This window comes from Onychomys torridus, chromosome 10, assembly GCF_903995425.1.
Source record: "Onychomys torridus chromosome 10, mOncTor1.1, whole genome shotgun sequence".
NCBI lineage: Eukaryota > Metazoa > Chordata > Mammalia > Rodentia > Cricetidae > Onychomys > Onychomys torridus.
In genome coordinates, this window is record NC_050452.1 from 44,633,745 (window position 1) to 44,654,689 (window position 20,945).

General features: G+C 45.6%; 1 protein-coding gene across 1 annotated transcript in view; it reads left to right on the top strand.

The window, feature by feature from the left end:
* Window positions 1-3,244: 3,244 nt before the first annotated feature.
* Window positions 3,245-20,945, top strand: part of Smim14 (small integral membrane protein 14) — a 47,879-nt gene continuing 30,178 nt past the window's right edge. Inside the window, exon 1 of the mRNA XM_036201275.1 lies at window positions 3,245-3,362. The gene's annotated coding sequence lies outside the window, so the exon portion shown is untranslated. The remainder of the gene's footprint in view (window positions 3,363-20,945) is intronic.

A 20,945-nucleotide genomic window follows, 5' to 3' on the forward strand; every position in this document is an offset into this window, starting at 1 on the left:
TTTTGAGACAGCGTTTCTCTGTGTAGTTTTGATGACTGTCATGGATTTCCCTCTGTAGACTAGGTGGGCATTGAACTCACAGAGATGCGCCTGCCTCTGCCTCCAGAGCCCTGGGATTAAAGGTGTGTATCACCACACCACCACCACCACCACCACCACCACCACCAGGCTTAGGCCTGAACTCTTAAAGGTTCTTCCCTACTACCTTTTTTGTTTTGTTTTTGGAGACAGGGTTTCTCTGTGTAGCTTTGTGCATTTCCTGAAACTCACTCTGTAGATCAGGCTAGCCTCGAACTCACAAGATCCACCTGCCTCTGCCTCCCAAGTGCTGGGTTTAAAGGCATACACCACCACCTCCTGATGTTCCCTACTACCTTCTAACACACTCCTCCTCACATTTTAAACTTTTATAATTGATCTTCTATTTAATCCCCTTTCAAAAAGAAATCATTCAACCAAGAAGAAAATGGAGTTAAAGAATTTGGGGGAAAAAAACTCTTGATGCAAATCTATGTCTATAAAATTTAATTCAAGGGCACATATGTAATGAAAATATGCTATAGTTTAACATTGCTAATTGTAAAATTCTGAGCCAAGAATATTCTGGAAGTTTTGCAATTGAAGGGGCAGAATTTAGCTGGGCAGCAGTGGCAGACGCCTTTAAGCCCAGCACTTAGGAGGCAGAGGCAGGCAGATCTCTGGGTTTGAGGCCAGCCTGGTCTACAGAGCGAGATCCAGGACAGGCACCAAAGCTACACACTGAAACCCTGTCTCGGAAAAAAAAAAAATGCTGTCTTCATAAAATGCTAGGATTATATGTCACTTGGTGGATGTAGAATCTCTGAAAATTTATGCAGATGTCAAAGAAAAAAGAGGATTTGGGGGGGGGGGTTTAGAGACAGGGTTTCTCTGTGTAGCTTTGCACCTTTCCTGGAACTCGCTTTGTAGACCAGGGTGGCCTCAAAAGAAAAAAAAAAAAAGATTTTAACGAATAAAGTAAAAATAACACACAAAAAAGGGGATTCCAAGCTGGGTGGTAGTGGTGCATTTGCTTGGGGGTAAGTGGAGGTCTGTTCTCCATTTTTTAAGAAATATTATGTCTGTAATTCTCAAGAAAAGGAAAACAGAAAGAAACCTGTTTTTTTCCTTTTATGAAGATGGATTTAGGAACTATTCTAGAACTCAATGTCAGGAGTTCTCATCCCCAACCAGCTGCCTAGAACAATCTTCTTGCAAGCATCTTTGGAAAGTCCAGGCACATCTTCCTAGCAGCTGACAAGAGTGCTTTTGTTGATGTGTTAGCGGCTGGTTAGTGGCTACTCACACCTTCAGTGGACCAGGCTCGGACCTGCCACCCGTGTGCCTCTGAAGCCTAGCTGACAGGCTCCTAGCAGGACGCAATTGGTGTGCAGGCTAGGGGACCAAAGAGCAGGAGCTGCCCAAGTGCCTCCAGCTCTCCACTTCTCTCCCAGGCTAGGGCTCACTGTCCTCAGCATTAAACTGCTGAGGATGCCAACCATGGGAGCCTGGCAGACAGGGTGCCAGCTGGCTGAGTTCAGTGGAGGTTAGGAGTGTAGTTGATGGATTTCAATTATTTTGTTTATTTTTTGTTTTTCAAAATAGATTTCTCTGTGTAGCCCTAGCTGTCCTGGAACTCACTCTGTAGAGTAGGTTGGCCTCGAACTCAGAGATCTGTCTGTCTCTTCCTCCCAAGTGCTGGAATTAAAGGTATGTGCCACCACTGCTTGTCCAATTTTTTTCTTAACTCAGCAACTGAGAATTATGAGGCTTTCTGGTTTTTGGTTGTTTGTTTGTTCTGGTTTTTTGAGACAGGGTTTCTCTGTGTAGCTTTGGAGTCTGTCCTGGAACTCATTTGTAGACAAGGCTAGCCTCAAACTCAGAGACTCCCTCTGCCTTCTGAGTGCTGGGATTATAGGCATGCACCACCACCTCCTAGCTCCTGCTTTTGTTTTTAATAAGATGGTTTCTAAAATAAATTCTTGTAGTTACAGTGTGCACTGAATAAGAGAGCTCTAGTATTTGTTTTCTTTTGTAACTTGTAACCTTACTGAAGTGTGCAGGCCTACCTCATTAGAACACAGAAACTATGAACCATGTGGCCACAGGCACAGCACTGTTTTAAAGGTCATGTTTTGTTTTCCTTTTTTTAAGGTATTAGGGAAGAAAGTGAAATTCCATGTGGATATTTGTTGAAGTCCATTTTTCTTTTGTATAGACTTTAGGCTCTCAGAATATTTTTTTCTTGTGTTTACTCATCATAATACTCTTAAGTTTTGTCCAGAGTTCCTTGACGTCGTTGGATACACCCGCAGAATTAGGGTTTCCTCAACTGCTTGCTGAGATGCCTTGCTTACCAGGCTCCACACTTCTATTTGCTCATGTCTCTATTTGGGGATGAAATCTTTCTTGTTTCTTACACAGGTGTGAAGTTGTCTTTGGATTGCTGAAATGCTGCTTCCTAGCCTCCCTAGCTCAAAAGGAGGAAGCGCTGCTACCCTCCTTTGGCCTCAGTCCCTCTCTCCAGGGGGCTGAACCCATAGCTGGGTTCCTCTCACTTTTTATAGATTCTATATCGTAACGGCTGGCCTCGAATTCACCCCCAACTCCCACCGCCCCCCAGGGTTTCTCTGTGTATCCCCGGTCGTCCTGGAACTCGCTCTGCAGACCAGCCTGCCACCCCTGGCTTTTGACACATCTCTTTTAAGGTTCACGTTGGACTTCATTTAGGTCTGCTTTTCCGGTCCAAAACCGTTTGGGAACGTCATCAGGATCACTCCAACCACTACGGCTGACGTGCTTCGGTCATCTTCGGGTTCCGATTTCCACGAGGGGCCACCAGCTCTGCAGGTAGACCGGGTCTCTCCGCCGACATCCATTCACACGCACCTCCACCTAAGCAGGACTACACAGGGCGGCTGGCCAGAAGCCATCCATTCCCTCGGCCAACGGATACCCAGGTCGGACGACACGGAAACGACGACGTGGGACAACGCCACGGCCCCGGCACCCGGCCTTCCCAGCCGGCCGGAACTACTTCCTCCTCCTCCTTCTCCGCGCTCGGCGCGCCCACGCACGTCATCGCCCCAGCGACGGGAGCCGCCCCCCTCCGACGCCGGCGTCCGGCGCATGCGCCGTGGGCGGGGTCAGGGCGGCTCGGGGCGCTGCCATCTGTTGCGCCGCCCTCGGGAGCCGGCAGATCCGGGTCTCGTGGCTAAGAGTGACGTGGTCTGTGGAATCCAAACAGAGGGGGAGGAGGCCGGCGGCCAGCAGCAGCGGCAGCGACAGCGGCGTCCGGAACGCTCCCGGCTGCCACCCTCCCCGCCCGCCGCTTGTTTGGGCGGGTGAGTGTCCCCCGCCTCTGGCCCACCGCCCTCCTCGGCGACCCTCTTCGTCGCGTCGCCACTTCTGTGCCCGCGCGCTCCCGGGGACCGCTGCGGCAGACAGGGCAGCTCCGGCCGGGCGCTGCACCCAGGGAGCCCGCGGCCGCCGGCTGGGCAGCCTGCAGCCGGGCTGGACGGGCAGCCGCAGTCCCGGTGCTGTCACTTTGAGGGCCTGCTTAGGCAGCGTGGGCGTGCAGGGGATGGGGGGGGACAGTCGCCCCGAAAGCCGGGCGGTGGCGTTTGCCTGGTGGGTCCGATGAAGTCACCCGGACGCGGCCCTTTGTTGCGATGTGTGATAGCTGCCATCCTGAAAGCCAGAGCTCGCTCGCTCGCTCGCTCTCTCTCTTTTTTTTTTTAGCCTCCATTGTGTTGCGGATTTAAAAGATTCCCCTGCTCCGTTGGTTCTGTATGGGGAGCTGGGGCTGAAAACGAGCAGGTAGCAGCCCCGTTACTGGAAGGAATGCAGGGCGATAGCCTGGCGATGGTTTGAGATCCGTGTCGCTGCTTAAAGCCGAAGTTTTCCGAAGTGGCTGTTTAAACGTTAGGATTTGGGCCAAGATAATACTTGCTAACCGTAGAGAGGCGGCAGGATGTTTTTAGTTGCCCCAGTTGGAAAGGCGGAGAATGTGGCCTTAATGGAATGCCTCGGGTTTGCATCTGGAGCGGCGGATGAGCTCCAGGAAGCATTTATACCTGCATTTGTAGAAGAGACCCTCCCGGTTTTTTTTTTTTTTGTGTGTGTGTGTGTGCTGTCTTGTCAGAAACTGCTAGCAGAAATTCGTACAAGAATTTGGAAAAGCCTACAATTTCCCGAGTGTTTAGTCTGGAGACGCTTAGGAGGCATTCTCGCTGCCCTGTGTCTGATGTGGAGGTTGGGGGAAGCAGCTGCGTGCTCCTGCTTCAGGTGACTCACACTGCTCACGCAGATTCCTTTAGTGTAGTAGCCCACCCTCTGCCCTCCGTACTCAGACCAGAAACCGAACTCGGGTGCCCCAGCGGAGTTTAAAAGGGGACATCTTCTCTCCAAGATCCTTAATTGAAGTGTGTCTGTGGTAAGCAGCAGGAAAGAACAACAGAAAATGTGAGATTGATTGCTTTCCATCCAATATGGGGAGAATTCTTAGGGATTTAGATTCCTTCTTTGAAGGGTGTGCCCTTGGGCAGTAGCTGACCTGTTAGCAAATGTTAGGTCATGGATTTTTTCCCCTTTCCTTTTACCATACTTGAAATCCTGTTGATATAGATAGATAAAGGGAAGATTTTTTTTTTTTTTGCACTTCCCCTTTAGCTTGAATAAAAAATAAAAAAAATAAAAAAAAACCACCCTTTTTACTGTCCTAAAACAATGTTTTTGTTTGTACAAAATGTTCTTTTGATATTGGAGAAAATATTGATAGAAGTACATGAGGAGGAAAGAATAATAATCCTGCCACTCAACTTGCCAGATGTTGTTAGTTTATATCCTTCCGGATATTTTGCATTATATCATACTGCATTTTTTTTTTTTTTTTCTCGAGACAGGGTTTCACTGTGTAGCCCTGGCTGTTCTGGAACTCACTCTGTAGATCAGGGTGGCCTTGAACTCACAGAGATCCACCTGCCTCTGTCTCTCAAGTGCTGGGATTAAAGGTGTGCGCCATCATTGCCTGGCTGCATTTTTTTTTCTTCCAGTGATCATTTAAAAGGTTTAATTTTTTAAATTTTTAGAGCATTTATGTATTTAGGGTTGTGAACATGTGCATGCCACAGTCTGTATGTGGCTATCAGAGGACAGCTTGCATTTGCTCTTTTAAAAATGAATTTTATTTATTTTTACTTAATTAACTGTATGGGTATTTTGCCTGTGTGTATGTCTGTGCACCTTCTGCATTCCTGGGTGTCCCAAGAGGCGTTGAATTCCTAGGATTGGAGTTACAGGCAGTTATGAGCTACCGTGTGGGTGTTGGGAACTGGACCCAGGTCCTCTGTAAGAGCAGCTAATGCTCTAACTCTGGAGCTGTTTCTCCCATGCATTCGATTTTTTTGCTGTGGGCTTCAAATGCTTAATGGCTCCCCCACTCCCCACCCCCTCCTTTCTTTTCTTTCTTTCTTTCTACAAGGTTTCTCTGTGTAGCCCCTGGCTGTCCTGGAACTCGCTCTGTAGACCAGGTTGGCCTTGAACTCACAGAGATCTGCCTCCTGAGTGCTGGGATTAAAGGGTTACACTGCCACCACCTGGCTAGTGTGTATTTTTTTTTTAAAGATCTGCTGCCACCACCCAGCAACAATAGCTGTTAATGCCCTAATTTTGAAAGTTTTCCTCCCGTGCCTCTTTGGTGATATTGTGAGATTTAAGAAATCAATAGACATTGTATGACATGTGAGGCTTAGAGTGTTAAATTCGCAAGGCTGCAAGTGCAGTGTGGAATTTGAGAAAAGTCTTATTTAGTGGTTCCGGTCAGGTAAATTTAGGTATACTCCTTAGTTACACCATGCTCCAAATGAAGAGTAGCAGTTATCACCCCAGCTATGAGGCCCTGGAGGGACTTACTTTACTTAGGGCACTTAATGTGCTTTATTAGCATTGGGGTATGTGCCATTTATTTGGTACAGCATTTTTGTTGTTGTTTGATTTTTAACCACTGACACTGAAGGAGAATGCCCTCTTCACCCCAGCTTCAAAGGCTAACTTCATGAAGTATCCTAAATCTGCTAATACCAGCTTGGGCTGATGTCTCATAAGCTTTCCGAAGACCTATAAATCTCTATAGTCACTCATCATCTCCTGAGTAACTACTCCCAGATGCGTGGTACCCTCTGACTTGGTTCTTTTCTCTTTGATTTTTCCTTTGTTTCTTTTTCTTTTTCTTTTTTTTTGGAGCTGAGGATCGAACCCAGGGCCACTCTTTAATTTTTACAAGTCTTTTTTCACAAAATTTTGACATTTGTGAAATGTGCCCTTGAGTGTGTGTGCGTTTGTGTGCCCCAGGAAGACGGTACTGGACTCCATACTGCTGGAGAGGTTGTGAGTTTGCTTATGAGCTAATGCCAGACAAGAGGACTAGGCACCAAACGGGTCCTTCGGACAAGTGGCAAGTGCCCCTAATGAGCCATCTCTCCAGCCCCTGTACTTAAAAGAATTATAGCAGTCAGTATGCATTCTTTCCCCATCGCCGGTGCTACCATCCTTCTAGACTATCACCATCTCTTACGTGCTCAACTGAAGTCACTTACTGGCCTCTCTCCAACTTTGGCTGCTTATTGTGCATTCTTCCATCACAACCTAAGAGATCCCTTAAAATGCAAATTAGATATTCTCTCTCTCTCTTTCTCTCTCACACACACACTCACACACTCACTCACTCACACACTCACACACACTCTTGGAAGTCTCCCATTCAGAGTAAACCCCTAGCCTGGTGTGGTGGCATACACCTTTAACGCAGCACTCTTTGGGAGGCAGAGGCAGGTGGATGTCTTGAGCTGGAGGCCAGCCTGCTATCAGGCTTGCTAGGCACTTCCTGCTTGCTGGCCTTTGCCTTCCTCTCTGACCATACTTGTGTGTCTCTGTTCTCCTTAGTCCTGTACTCAGGATCTGACCACATGAGTGTATCCCTGCTTTCCGTTCGTTTTCGTTGTGTCTCTCGGATGCCAGTATTTGTGCTGTCTTAAGATCTTTGTTCTTCCTGGACCCCATGGCTTCAATCTTCTCCCAGTCTGCTCTGGCCAGTTCATTTCTGTCATTCAGGTTGCAGTTCAGATGTTGGCTTTTCAAAGAAATTTCCCCACTTCTCTATTCTTTTTTATTTTATTCACAGCATTTACCACTGTAGGGATTGCCTTAATTTTAAGGTTTTTTTTCTGCTTGGATGGTGGTGGCGCAAGCCATTAATCCCAGTACTCGAGAGGCAGAGGCAGGTGGATCTCTGGGAGTTCAAGGCCAGCCTGGGCTACCAAGTGAGTTCCAGGACACCTGGGGCTACACAGAGAAACCCTGTCTCAGGGAAAAATTCTGCTTTTGTTGATAGTTCTTCAAAATGGTATAATAGGAACTCTGTGACTGATGGTTGAATGAACTTGTGGACATATCTGTGCACCTCTCTAGGCCTTTTCTTTCTCAGAAGACTAATGTCCAGCAGCTTCCTGTAGGACGGTTTTAATTCTGTTTACTAATCCTTGGTGTTTGGGTCAGAGAACACCCTCATTCTATTTTAGACCTATGGAACCTTGGAGAAGTGGGTTCCCAGAATCAGTATTCTCCCCCAATCCACTTTTTTTTTGTTTGTTTGGTTTTTTTTTTTTTTTTTTTGTTTTTCAAGACAAGACAAGAGTTTGTAGTTTTGGAGCCTGTCCTGGATCTTACTCTGTAGATCAGGTTGGCCTCGAACTCACAGATCTATCTGTCTCTGCCTCCACAGTGCTGGGATTAAAGCTGCACACTACCACTGCCTGGTCTCAGTTCACTTTAAAAAAAAAAATTATTTATTTTATGTCCACTGGTGTTTTGCCTGCATGTGTGTCTATGTGAGGGTGTCAGAATTTGGAGTTACAGACAGCTGTTAGCTGCCATGTAAGTGCTGGGAATTGAACCTGGGTCAAAAAGTCAGTGCTCTTAATCACTGAGCCATCTCTCCAGCCCCCCAATTCACTTTTTTGTGGTGCTGAACATTGAACCCCGGCCTTTGTACGTGGTAGGTATGCACCCTACCCCTGAGTTCCACCCCAGACCTTGGCTATAACTTTTTGTTGTGTTTTGTGGAGGGGTTTTATGTAGCCTAGACTGTCCTGGGGCCCAGCTTGAGCTTCTGACCCTACTTCTTCCACCAGGCTTTGGTCTTCTGAGGCGGTGTCTTGGCCCCAGAGCTAGGGCTGGCCTTGGTTGACTAGACATCTTCCTGTCTCTTTCCCCAGAGACTTCTCCAGTGTAATTACGGACATGAGCCACCACACCCCAGCTCCAAATTTGCACTTTCAACAAACTCTGGGTGATTTTATTTAACATTAAAGTTTAAGAATGTTCTTGGTTTTTTAATGTCTCTTTTTCTGGAAGATAGTTCTTTTGTACTAGTCCTGATTTGGGGGAACAGAGTATGTTAGATAAGGTTACCGTGCTATATATTACTCCCACAGTTTTCATGTAACTGCAGAGCCTGGATGTAAGTTTTCCTCCCCACATCTTACAGATGAGGACCCTGAGCCATAGAGAATGGTTGAAACCCAATTCTGTACTTCCTCAGCTTGTCTCGCTGCTTGTGAGCTACAGCCTTTAGAGCTGTACCCGTGACTTTGACCAAGCTGGGTTAGTTTTTCTTAATTAAGATATTTTTATTTATATTTTATGCATATGGGTGTTTTGCCTGCACACACACGCACCATGTGCATGCAGTGCCCACAGAGGTCAGAAGCCGGCACTGGATGCCCTGGAACTGGGATTGTTGTTTGCCATGTGAGTGTCAGGTCGTCTGCTGAGCAGCCAGTGCTCTCAACTGATGAACCATCTCTCCAGCCCTAGGCTGAGTTTTGGTTAAGGACAGATAGTATTTTCTGTCCTGTTTGTAGTCAATACCTGAAAGATATTTGTGTGTGTGTGTGTGTTTGGAAACGTTTTTGTTGCTGTTGTATTTGCCTGCAGCTGCAGAGTCAGGAGATGATTGTGAGAAACACTCCACGCATACCTCTATTTCTGCCTACTTAGGATGCTGAGGTAGGAGGACCATTTGAAAGTAGCATGGGCATCGTATTGAGGCCTTGCTTCTAACACAACAGCAGCAGCAACAGTTGAAAAAAAAAAACACCCTAAACCCTTACAGGTATTCTTGCTTTGCTCTGAGAGCCTACCAGGCTAGCTTAAAGTAAGTTGGGAGCAGTTTTCCTTCCTTATGTATTACTTTGTATTCTTCCCATCAAAATGTTATCCTTGTTGATAGGTCATTTATTTCTACATCTGTTGAAGTGTCTTACTCTTTGGACTTCCTTAGGATAAGCATAAACTCCAGAGAGTTCTCAGCACAAGACCCTTTGCTAATGAGGGCAAGAAGTTACATGTGACTGCTGTGTTCATGTTAAGACTTCAACACAGACAAGGATTAATGTTCTAAGTCTTTTGTCTAATGCTAGCCTCGCTCTTTTTTTTTTTTTTCTTTCTTTTTTTCTTTTTCAAGACAGGGTTTCTCCGTGTAGTTTTGGTTCCTGTCTTGGATCTCGCTCTGTAGCCCAGGCTGTCCTCGAACTCACAGAGATCCGCCTGGCTCGGCCTCCCGAGTGCTGGGATTAAAGGCGTGCGCCACCACTGCCTGGCTAGTCTCGTTCTTTCTATGGAAGCTTAGGTCACACACATGCTGTTTACCAGCTCTGGCCTCACTTAGGGACCGTGGGCTTCTGTTAATAGCCATGCATTTCTTCCTCTACCTCGTGTCCTTGTTACTGCACAACTGCTGTACAGTGGGCACTAAGGAACGTTGGAAACCAACTGCTCCCGTGCTCCCTCAGAAACACGTGCATTTTCCTTGTCTCTTGTGCTTTAATTATTACCTTTATTTTATGAGTATGGATGTTTTTGCCTGCATGTATGTCTGTGCACCATGTAAGTGCCTGGTGCCTGAGGAGGTCAGACGAGGGCATCAGATCCCCTGGAACTGGAGTTACTGATGGCTGTGAAGCACCATGTGGGTGCTGGGAATCTAACCCGGGTCCTCTGGAAGAGTAGCTGATGTTCTTAACCACTGAGTGATCTCTCCAGCGCCTCCTGTTGGCACTTTGAGAAAGTCTCCATGGAGCCCACAGTAGCCTCTTAACTCCTACCTCCCCTCTTCTGTCAGTGCTGGGAATTGAACCCAAGGCCTCTGGCAAGCTCTGCAAAGACTCCCTTCAGCTGCATGCTAGACCCACTGAACATGCTTCCAACTGGCTTTATGCTATAAAGTATTTTGAATAAAATCACTTGGCGTTTTCAGTTTATTCTGGGCATGAAAGTAATTTCCATGCTTATAAATAATACCATGAAGAACCATGTTGAGTTAAACTCTGAAGAATGATAGCAGCCGGTTTAATTATAAGATATGCCATAGCAGGGCGTGGTGGCACATCTTTAATCTCAGCACTTAGGTGACAGAAAGGCAGATCTTTAAGTCTGAGACCAGCTTGATCTACACAGTGAGTTCCAGCCCAAGCAGAGCTACATAGTTAAGGCTGGGAAAAAAACAAAAACAAAAAAACAACCCAGTAGGACTGCAGAGATGGCCCAGTGGCTCAGCAGTTAAGACACTGGCTGTTTTTCCAGAGGTCCTGAGTTCAGTTCCAAGCAAGCGCATGGTGGCTCACAACCATCCGTAATGAGATCTGGTACCCTCTTTTTGTTTTTGTTTTTTTTTTTTTATTTATTTATTTATTTATTTATTTATTTATTTATTTATTTATGGAGACAGGGTATCTCTGTGTAGCTTTAGAACCTGTCCTAGGACTCGCTCTGTAGCCCAGGCTGGCCTTGAACTCACAAGATCCGCCTGCCTCTGCCTCTTGAGTGCTGGGATTAAAGGTGTGAGCCTCCACCGCCGGCTCTGGTGTCCTCTTATGGCAGGTGCACTTGCAGGCAGAACACTGTATACATAATAAATAAATCTTTTAGAGTAATAGTAAATTAAATAAATATAAAATAAGCCAACCATATTTAAAACATTTTAATGACTCAATGAAATTAATTGTAATTCAGCAGATCTAGGCAGGATGCATATACTGAGACGTGCCTAGAAAATCCATGTGAAAGTTTCTATTAGAGCTGCCTTTGAAGAGGAGTTTTGACTTTTGATTTGTTTTTTCCTAGAGTATCAGGATGAGGTATTTGAAATTTTTAAAATTTGAAACATGTATTATTTTAAAATAATCAACTCTGAAAACATGCATATTTTTTGAAATCAACATTCAGTTGTATGGTGGAGCTTATACACACATATTTAATATTTTTAATGGCAGTGCTTTATTTTGGGGAAAGTTTCCCCCTGTGGCTTATTTTCATACTGGGTTTTCATTTCCCCTTTTGCTTTTTTTTTTTTTTTATTGTGGCCAAAACACAGATGTGTCAGCTTTGTGCAAGGGCAGAGCGGAGCTGCTTTCCGCTTGCCTGCGCTGGCTAACAGCGTGGCTGGGGCAGACCTTCTGGACTTCACACCTAACGGTGCTTCTCATGGGGGGTGGGTGCAGCAAGCGTCTTCATGGCGTACAGATGCTCCGCAACTCCAGAGGTCAGTGCTTTGGGGGGCTGGTGCCTTTTGTCTTACATGACATCTGGGTTTGTGTTTGGTTGGTTGATTTGGTTCATTTGTTTTAGACGGGGTCTCCCTGTGTAGCCCTGGCTAGCTTGAAACTCACTCTGTAGACCAGGCTGTCCTCAAACTCACAGAGACCTGTCCGTCTGCCCTCACCACTCTCAGCTGTCATTATATTTGATAGTGGTCATTCTGACACAGCTATTGAAAGCTACCTTATTAGCTATGTATGTAACATCTCCACTGTAAGTACCCATGGCTAGTATGGATTTTTTATTTTTTATTTTTATTTTTTTGAGACAGGGTTTCTCTGTGTAGCCCTGGCTGTCCTGGGACTCACTCTGTAGATCAGGCTGGCCTCAAACTCACAGAGATCCACCTGACTCTCCCTCCCAAGTGTTGGGATTAAAGGGGTGCAATACCACCTCCCCGCTAGTGTGGATTTTTTAAAAGATCTGAAAAAATTTTTTTAAAGATTTATTATGTATACAGTGTTCTGCCTACATATATGCTTGCAGGCCAGAAGAGGGCGCCAGATCTCATTACAGATGGTTGTTAGCTGCCATGTGGTTGCTGGGAATTGAACTCAGGACCTCTGGGAGAGCAGCCAGTGCTCTTAACCTCTGAGCCACTTCTAAAGCCCAAGATTTTTTCTTTGAAATGTGACTATTGTACTATCCCCACTCCCTCCGTATGTGTGTCTGTTGCTGAGGACGGGACCTAAGGCTTTGTACACGGTTGGCAAGTCTGAACTACAGCTTTACCCTGGCCCCAGAGTAGTAAATACCCCTGAGAAGAAATTTAGGAACTGTTTCCAGAATTTGAAACTTTAATTGTACTGAATATAAGTGAATAGTTAATGTCTTTGAAACATTTATCTGGCCGTGTATGGTAAAATCTTCCCCTGTACCTTGACCAGGTAGACAGACTCTTGAAGGTACATGAGTAACGTATAGCTGAGAAAAGACAAGAAATCAGTGGGGCTTCAGGGTGGGTAGTCTTCTTTCTCCCTCCTGCACAGAAGGATGATGTCCGTGGTCCCAGGAGAATGGACTAGGGTGAGGCGGCTTACAGCCGAGGTTTGAAGACACCTTCCATGGAGTTGGCCCTGGCCATTTCCAGTTTATAAAGGATTCCTATAAGATTAGCTCTGGGACTTAAAGGATAGGCTGGAGCTGGGTCTCCAAGGATTCCTTAGATTCTGGAACCCAAAGAGCCATCTTTCCCTTGCATTAAGCCCCTTTCATGGTGGGAAGAGAATGTTGGGTCTTTGAATCCCTGTGGACCTCAGAACTGAAACATCGCTTTCTAATGCCCCAAGGAAATCCCCCATTAACGAGGACTGAGTGAATTTCTTGCCATCCAAAAGGTTTTGCTTGGGGGCTCATCCTGTGGAGGAGCAACCTCATTTTCTAAAGGCACACCCCCACCTTGTTTGCTCTTTTGTCCTGGACTTGTGATTAGGTGTAAACACCCAGGGGTAAGCATGAATCCTCTGCCGATGGCTGGGGGCCAGGTGCTAGCCCTCACCTCATCTCAGAAGGTTCGGGCTGCTACCGCTGGTCCATGTCACTAGTGATGCTCACAGGTGTGTGGCCATTTCAGCCTCTTCAGGGAGAAGGGGCTTGAAAAAAGAAAAAAGAAAAAAAGGATTCCTAAAAATTCTCACTTGAGCCTTGCACACTCCTTTAAAGTGAATGGTTTCTGTTATCAGTCCTGCTTTATCAATAACCGAAGACACAGAGATTAAGTGGTAAATCCCTCTCAGGAATGCTAATAACTTGAGTCCTTAAGACGTTTTTGTGTGCTAATCCCTTAATGATTTGGTAAGTTGTCTAAAGGGATTCCTGGAATGAGTTAGTTATAGGGAAGGATTAAAAAGTCCTTTAGAAAAGGCATGCCAGGTGGTGGTGGCACACACCTTTAATCCCAGCAGAGGCAGGCAGATTTCTGAGAGTTCGAGGCCAGCCTGGTCTATAGAGCCAGTTCCAGGACAGCCAGGGCTACACAGAGAAACCCTGTCTTGACATGTTGAAAATCCAGAATGTTTGTGTTCCTCAAGAAGTATATTTGAGGGGTTGGGGATTTAGTTCAGTGGTAGAGCTCTTGCCTAGCCCTGGGTTCGGTCCTCAGCTCTGGGAAAAAAAAAGTGTATTTGAAACTTTGGCAACATGATAATGTTAGGACGAAGAACCCGGTGTGGTGGCATACAACTGGAATCTCAGCAGCTGGAGCAAGGCTTCCTTCCCTCTGTTACCTTGTCAGTTCAAGGCCAGCCTGGGCTACCTCTTTCCCACGCCTCGTCCAAACCGGACCTTAGAAGTTGCCACTTCTTCTTATGGACATAGGCACTGTGAAGGAGACTTAGCTTCCAGAGTGTGAGCAATTGTCCTTCATAAGCTCAGGCAGAGGTATTGGCTGGAGCAGCTCAGACACACTAAGAACAAATTGGAAGGAAGCAAGAGCGGGATGTTGCTTCAACAGATACCTAGATGTGAAGCGGCTGTGCACCTGTCCAATGCATAGAAACTGGAGTTTTTCAAGTTCACAGTAGTAAGCATATGTGTTCACAGATGCAACCTGTCCAGATGATTTTGGTGAGGGCTGACAAGAAAGCAATTGATAACCCATATTCTTAGAGAGTACTTCTCCAGTAGTCCTGTACTCAACCTGTGCATATGGAAAGGAGTGTGAAAGCTTGGCTGTGTTTGGGAGAGTACAGGGTGTGGCCAGCCAGACCTTTCTTTTTTTTTTTTTTTTTAAGATTTATTTATTTATTATGTATACAGAGGAAGGTGCCAGGTCTCATTACAGATGGCTGTGAGCCACCATGTGGGTGCTGGGAATTGAACTCAGGTCCTCTGGAAGAGCAGTCAGTGCTCTTAACCGCTGAGCCGTCTCTCCAGCCCCTCCTTTTTGTTTTGTTTTGTACTGGGCATTGGATCTCAGGCTGCCTTTGACAAAGACAAGGATGATAAGGTACCTTTCACCCCAAAAGCACTCTGGAAATTATGAGGCTATCTGTCCCATCAACAAGCCTCGAGTTTAGAAGGACTGCAAGCCTCGTGGTGCTCTTGGGCTCCAGAGGGACCACATGCTCTGTGGAAGCCTGCCTTTATAGGTAACAGTAAGTCCTGGTTGGTAGCTGCACACTGCCTGCCGCAGGTTCCCATCTGTAGAACATTTTGCGTCAGGATGAGTCATATCCTGAGTAGGCTTTGATTAGATGACATCTATTCATTCAGTCGTCAGCCTCATGCATGGCAGGTACTGGACCACTGAACTGCATTCCCAGCTTGGTGATACTTAGGTAAGCTTTGGGGTTTCAGATGTATTTATTTTTATTATTATTTGTTATTATTATTGTTATTATTTTGTGTTTCTAGACAGGGTTTCTATGGGTAGCCCTTGCTATCCTGGAACTCTGTAGACTTGGTTGGCCTCCAACTCACAGAGATCTACCTGCCTCTGCCTCCTGAGTGCTGGGATTAAAGGTGTGCAACATCACTGCTAGGCTAAGATGTTTTTTTTAATATATAGGAGTTTTATTTATGTTATATATGCAGTGTTGATGTGTGCATGTGTATGCAGGTACTCACAGAGGCCAGAACAGCGTGTCAGATCCTGTGGAAGAAACGTTATGGAGTACCTGATATGGGTGTTAGGAATTAGACTTGGGTCCTTTGGAAGAGCAGGATGTGTTTAGCTACTAAGCTGTCTCCAGATCTTAGACTTTATTATTATTATTATTATTATTATTATTATTATTATTATTATTATTACATTTTTGGAAGGGGGCCCGGGGTGAGCGTGAATGCAGTGATGGCCTTTGTGGAGGTCAGAGGATAATTTGAGAAAGTCTGTTCACTTCCACTATGTGGGCCGAGGATCAAACTCAGATTTGACAGTCAGTCTTGGCAGGAGGCACTTTACCCACTGAGCCATGTGAGACAGACAGGACTTTAGACTTTTGACTTGATACAGGAGTAAGTATTGGGGGCTCTGAGAATAGATTTTTATATTTGAGAAGGGCATGAGTTTTGTGAATTGGGAGTGGGCGGGGTAGAGTGCTTCCTTCCCACACTAAAGTTTAGTCACAGGTGTAATGGGAGATGCTTAGATGGTTAGATAATGAACACAGAGCCTCAACAGTATGGTTGGTGGCCTCGTAACAGAGGCCCAGAGCCTGACCTTGCTTGCCATTCAATAATGCAGTGAGAACCTACCATTGATGTTCAGAGAGCAGGCCTCTCCATACATCAGGTCTGCCATTTACCTGACCACCTTGGACACCTGCACACACCTGCCCCCCCCCCCACAAACAACATGCACATAAATAAAAAATACGTTTTTTTAAAAGTTAAGCCTAGTAGAAATGGGCTAGGAGGAAAGTAGTAGTAGGGGTGTGTGTGTGTGTGTGTGTGTGTGTGTGTGCGCGCGCGCGCGCGCGCACACACGTGCTGAGCTTTTTACTGACGTTGGACTGGTGAAGTAATTTGTAATACTCATTTGGGCAGTTATTTGTATGCTGCGATGAAATGACATTGTGTTAAGTAATTTTAGTAATTCAGCTCTTAGAGGTGGGGGCTGCCCATTGGTTCTTTGTATCTTCCTGTAAGCTTTTCTGCCTGTTCTTAGGGTCCCTAAGGATTTCTTAGCAAACTTGTTTTTAGGAAAGGAGAAATGAGAGGTCTTGAGGCCCTCTTCTGTGTGCTGTGTGGTTTTGGGCAAGCCACTGAAACTCTTGGGACCTTAGTTCCTTCCTTTCTCTTTATTTTAGTGTTTTTTTCTCTTTTTTCTTTCTTTTCTTTTCTCTTTTCTTTCCTTTCTTCCTTCCTTCATTCCTTCCCTCCTTCCTTCCTTCTTTCTTTCCTTCCTTTCTTTCTCTTTTTCTCTCCCCCCCCCTCCTTTTTCTTATTTATTCGAGACAGAGTTTTCTGTCTAGCCTTGGCTAACGTGGGACTTCACTATGTAGCCCAGGTTGGTTACCTTGTAGGTATAAGGCACCATGCATAGCTTCTTTCTTTAAACACGTAGGTAAGGGCCTGAGGATGCAGCTCAGTTAATAATGTACTTGCCTAACATGCATAAGGCCCTGGCTTCAATGCCCAGCACTATACAACCAGGGCCTTGTAGTCCATGGCTCTAATCCCAAAATCCTGACACTTGGGAGGTAGAGGCATAGGATCAGAAGTTCAGGGCTAGGCCTCTAACTCCAGCACTCAGGAGGCAGAGGCAGGTGGGTCTCTGTAAGCTTGAGTCTAGCCTGGCCTACATAAAGAGTTCCGAGCCAGCCAAGGCTACGGAGTGAGACCCTGTCTTAAAAACACAAGTGGGAGAGTTGCTGTGGTAGGACCAATTACAAGGTTGCCCTTTGTTGACAGTAACCCTGAAGTTTGGCGTTCCTCACCCTGAGCCTTGCTGCACAGTGCTCCTTGCACGCCCTTTCCAGCCGCCATACTGTTGTTTCTTCATATTCCTAGTCACCATTGCCTCTGTGCATCTAGATGTTTATTGTCCTTTCCACCTGCTTTCCTCTCTGCCTTTTCAATACTATGTGCTCTTCTAAGACAGGGTTTCTCTGTGTACACCAGGCTGTCTTTGAACTCACGTAGATCCGACTACCATCACCTTGCATTTTGGGTCTTTTTAAAATGTAAGAAAATAATACTGGGCTTGGGGTGCACACCTTTAATCCCAGCACTTGGGAGGCAGAGGCAGGCAGGTCCCTTGAGTTTGAGGCCAGCCTGGTCTACATAGTAAGTTCCAGGATAGCCAAGGCTACAAAGAGAAGCCTGGTCTTGAAAAAAAAAAAAAGGTAAGAATATAAAGTTTTTGTTTGTTTGTTTTGTTTTGTTTTATGCTGTGTTTGTCTGTGTCTAAGTTAGGACAACTTGTGGGAGACAATTCTTCTACAATATGGGTTCTGGGGATTGAATTCTGCTTGTCAGGCTTGATGGCTGATAGCGTTTAACTGCTAAACCACCTTGACGACCCAGAAATAACTTTTTGTTTTGTTTTGTTTTGTTTTTTGAGACAGGGTTTCTCTGTGTAGCTTTGTAGCCTGTCCTGGAACTCACTCTGTAGCCCAGGCTGGCCTCGAACTCACAGAGATCCACCTGCCTCTGCCTCCCGAGTGCTGGGATTAGGCGTGCGCAGCCACCGCCGCCACCACTGCCCAGCAGAAATAACTTTTTTTCACTGACCACAGTGTTTTGACTACTACAAAAATTTCTAATTACAATTGGTTGCTATGATAGGAGTCAGGGAGTTTTAACTCCTAGGCAAAAGAATAATTGATATTTTAGGTATATGATGGGTTTATTTCCTCCATAATTGAAATGCGTTAGCAGGTTTCAACAGTAGTGGGCAAGCCTCAGCGTGGGTCTGTGTCTTTTCCTTGCCCATTTCCCAGCAGAGCTGCTGGTGGTGTTCAGAAGTGTGTCATTAAGTAATGGGAATCCCAAGGCTAGCTGTCTAATTTTTGTAGCATTCTGAAGTTGTCTTTGTCAACTTGAAACAGCTGTAATTTGCATAATTGGTCCTATGTCTAAGGAGACTGAGGCTTCTTCTGGCATTCACACCGTGACTTCCTGCCCAAGGTCTGTCATATAGAGGACATTTGAGTGTGATTAAATTGTTTTCATACCTGAACCAGTTTTTCTCTTGAGATAGCAATAGCTTGAGCTGTCCTCAAACTCACTGTGTAGCCAGAGATCTTGAACTTTTTCCTGGTTGTGGATGAATGTGAAGGCCAGAGGTCCATGAAGATTATCTTCCTCAATCATAGTTGTGGGTGAGTGGGTGGGTGTGAGTGTGTGCATGCAGGTGCCCGCCAGCTCTGGAAGAGGCCTTCGGATCCCTGGAGCTGGATTTCCAGGCAGTTGCTGTATAAGCTGCCTGGTGTTGGTGCTGAGAACAGAGGTCAGATCCTCTGCGAGAGCCATCTCCATCTGTGGTGCAGTGCTGAGAGTCAAAACCAGGCCTTGGGAGTGCCAGGCCAGCACTCTTCCAGCTTGTCTGCTTCCCCAGCCCGGCCTACCCCCACCCTTTTTGAGACAAGGTTCTCATTATGTAGCACTTGACTGGCCTAGAACTCGCTTGAACACAGAGCTGTTGCTTCTGCTTCTCAAGTGCTGGGATAATAGGTGGGGTCTCACCATGTGCTTCTAGCTGGTTTGATGACCCAAGTTTGAACCCTAAAACCTTTGAAAACAATGTTGGAGCAGTGGTACACATCTGTAATCTCAACACTCCTAAGGCAGAATGGGAGGTAAGAGTCAAGGAGGACCTCTGACCCAGAGCTGGAGTACAGAGTGTGACATAAACGAGAGATTCTGCCTCAAAACAAGGTGGGGCTGATGTAAGCATATTAAGTAGAAACTTCCCGAACTAAACAGTTTGGTATCACACCTTATATGTGATTCTGTGCGATCGTTCTACCACGGAGCTCCAGGTCAGCGCGTCCCATCATTCTGAATGGCGCAGTTGAACCTCCCACCTTCCTTTTCTGTCCCACTGGAGATGAATGGCCCCTTTGTTTCAGTGTATCCACACTGTATATGCTACTTGCTTGTTAGTCAATAGCCACATCTACATATCAGAACTCACAGAATGTTGGTGCTTGTGTTCAAGAAAGCTGTGTTTAGCTTTAATAACAGGCCTGAATATTATAAGAATAATGATCCTGGCAATTTGAAACACCAAGAGGAAGCTGTCAAGAGTTCCCTTTCAGTGAAAAGGTAGAAATTCTCAATTTCATAAGGAAAGAAAAAAGGCTGATGTCAGTAAGTTCTATGGCAAGAATAAGTTTTCTGTCTATGACATTGTAAAGAAGGAAATGAAATTCATGTTAGCTGTGCTGTCAGCTCAAAATTAAAAAAAAAAAAGACGGATGTCTCATAAAACACCTTGAGAGATGTACCAGGCTTTTTTTCTTTTAGGCCACCAACCAGCTCCCAAATCTTGTCACAGAAACTGACTAGTTTTGAATGCTCAGACTAGCTTAGTTTTTTGCCTCAGGGCTTCTTCCTTTCTTACCTCTGTCTACTCCGTGGCGGTTTTTCCATGGTGGCTGATGTTACCTGGCTTCTTACCTCTGTCTGTCTTCCTCCAGGGCAGCTTCTCCATGGTGGCTGGTGTCGCCTGGCTTCTTTCCTCTGTCTGTCTTCCTCCAGGGCGGCTTCTCCATGGTGGCTGGTGTCGCCTGGCTTCTTGTCCCGGCATGTCCCTTGTTCTCCCTCCTCTTTCTCTTGTTCTTCCTTTTCCTTTCTCTTCTCTGCAGCCTATGTTTCTCCTCCTGTTTATTCTCTCTGCCCACCAGCCCTACCCATCCTTTCTCCTGCTTAGCTATTGGCCGATCAGCTCTTTATTAGGCCAGTCAGGTGCCTTAGGCAAGCAGGTTGAAACAAATGGAACACATCTTTGCATAATTAAACACACATCCTTACATTGTTAAATAAATGCAGAGTAAACAAAATTAATACACCTTTACACAGTTGAGTACTATTGTACAGCATAAACAAATGTAACACATCTTTGCCCAGTTAAAATAATACTCTACAGCAGAGAGCCAGATTCCCACTTGTAAAGATGTATTGTTTATTTATTTGTGTGTGTATATGTGTGCTCATTCGGAAGTCAGAAGAGGGTATTAGATCCCCTGAAACTGAAGTTACATGTGGCTGTGGGTTTTGGCTGCTGGGACCCAAATTCAGGGAGTTCTCAGAGGGATTAAGCAGAGAGTGCCAGAAGAGGACTCCCAATGCCCTCTGGTGGCCTCTGCACACACATACGTACACATACATACACAAGGAAGTCTTTTAAAAAAGTAAAACTTGGAAATTAAAACATACAGATGTAAATTCAGGTTTAAGAGAAGGATCTTGTTCTGTCTAGACTAGCACAGAGCTCCTGGGATTAAGCAGTCTATGTCTCATTGTCTGAAATAATGGGGACTATCGGTTCATGCCATTTTCTCCCTCGGTGTCAGAAGAAATTAAACTGTACAGCGAGAAGTACTGTTTCTCTCCTGGGTGTGGTGGCGCACGCCTTTAATCCCAGCATTCTGGAGGCAGAGCCAGGTGGGTCTCTGAGTTCGAGGCCAGCCTGGGCTACAGAGTGAGATCCAGGACAGGCTCCAAAACTACACAGGGAAACCTTTTCTCAACCCTCCCCCAAATATATATGTATATATATATTGATTGAAACAGTAAAATATATAGGAAAATAGGGGGAATCATTATCTTTTCACTGGAACAATGACCACTATGATTACTTCAAATAATATCCCTCTTCTTCCTCA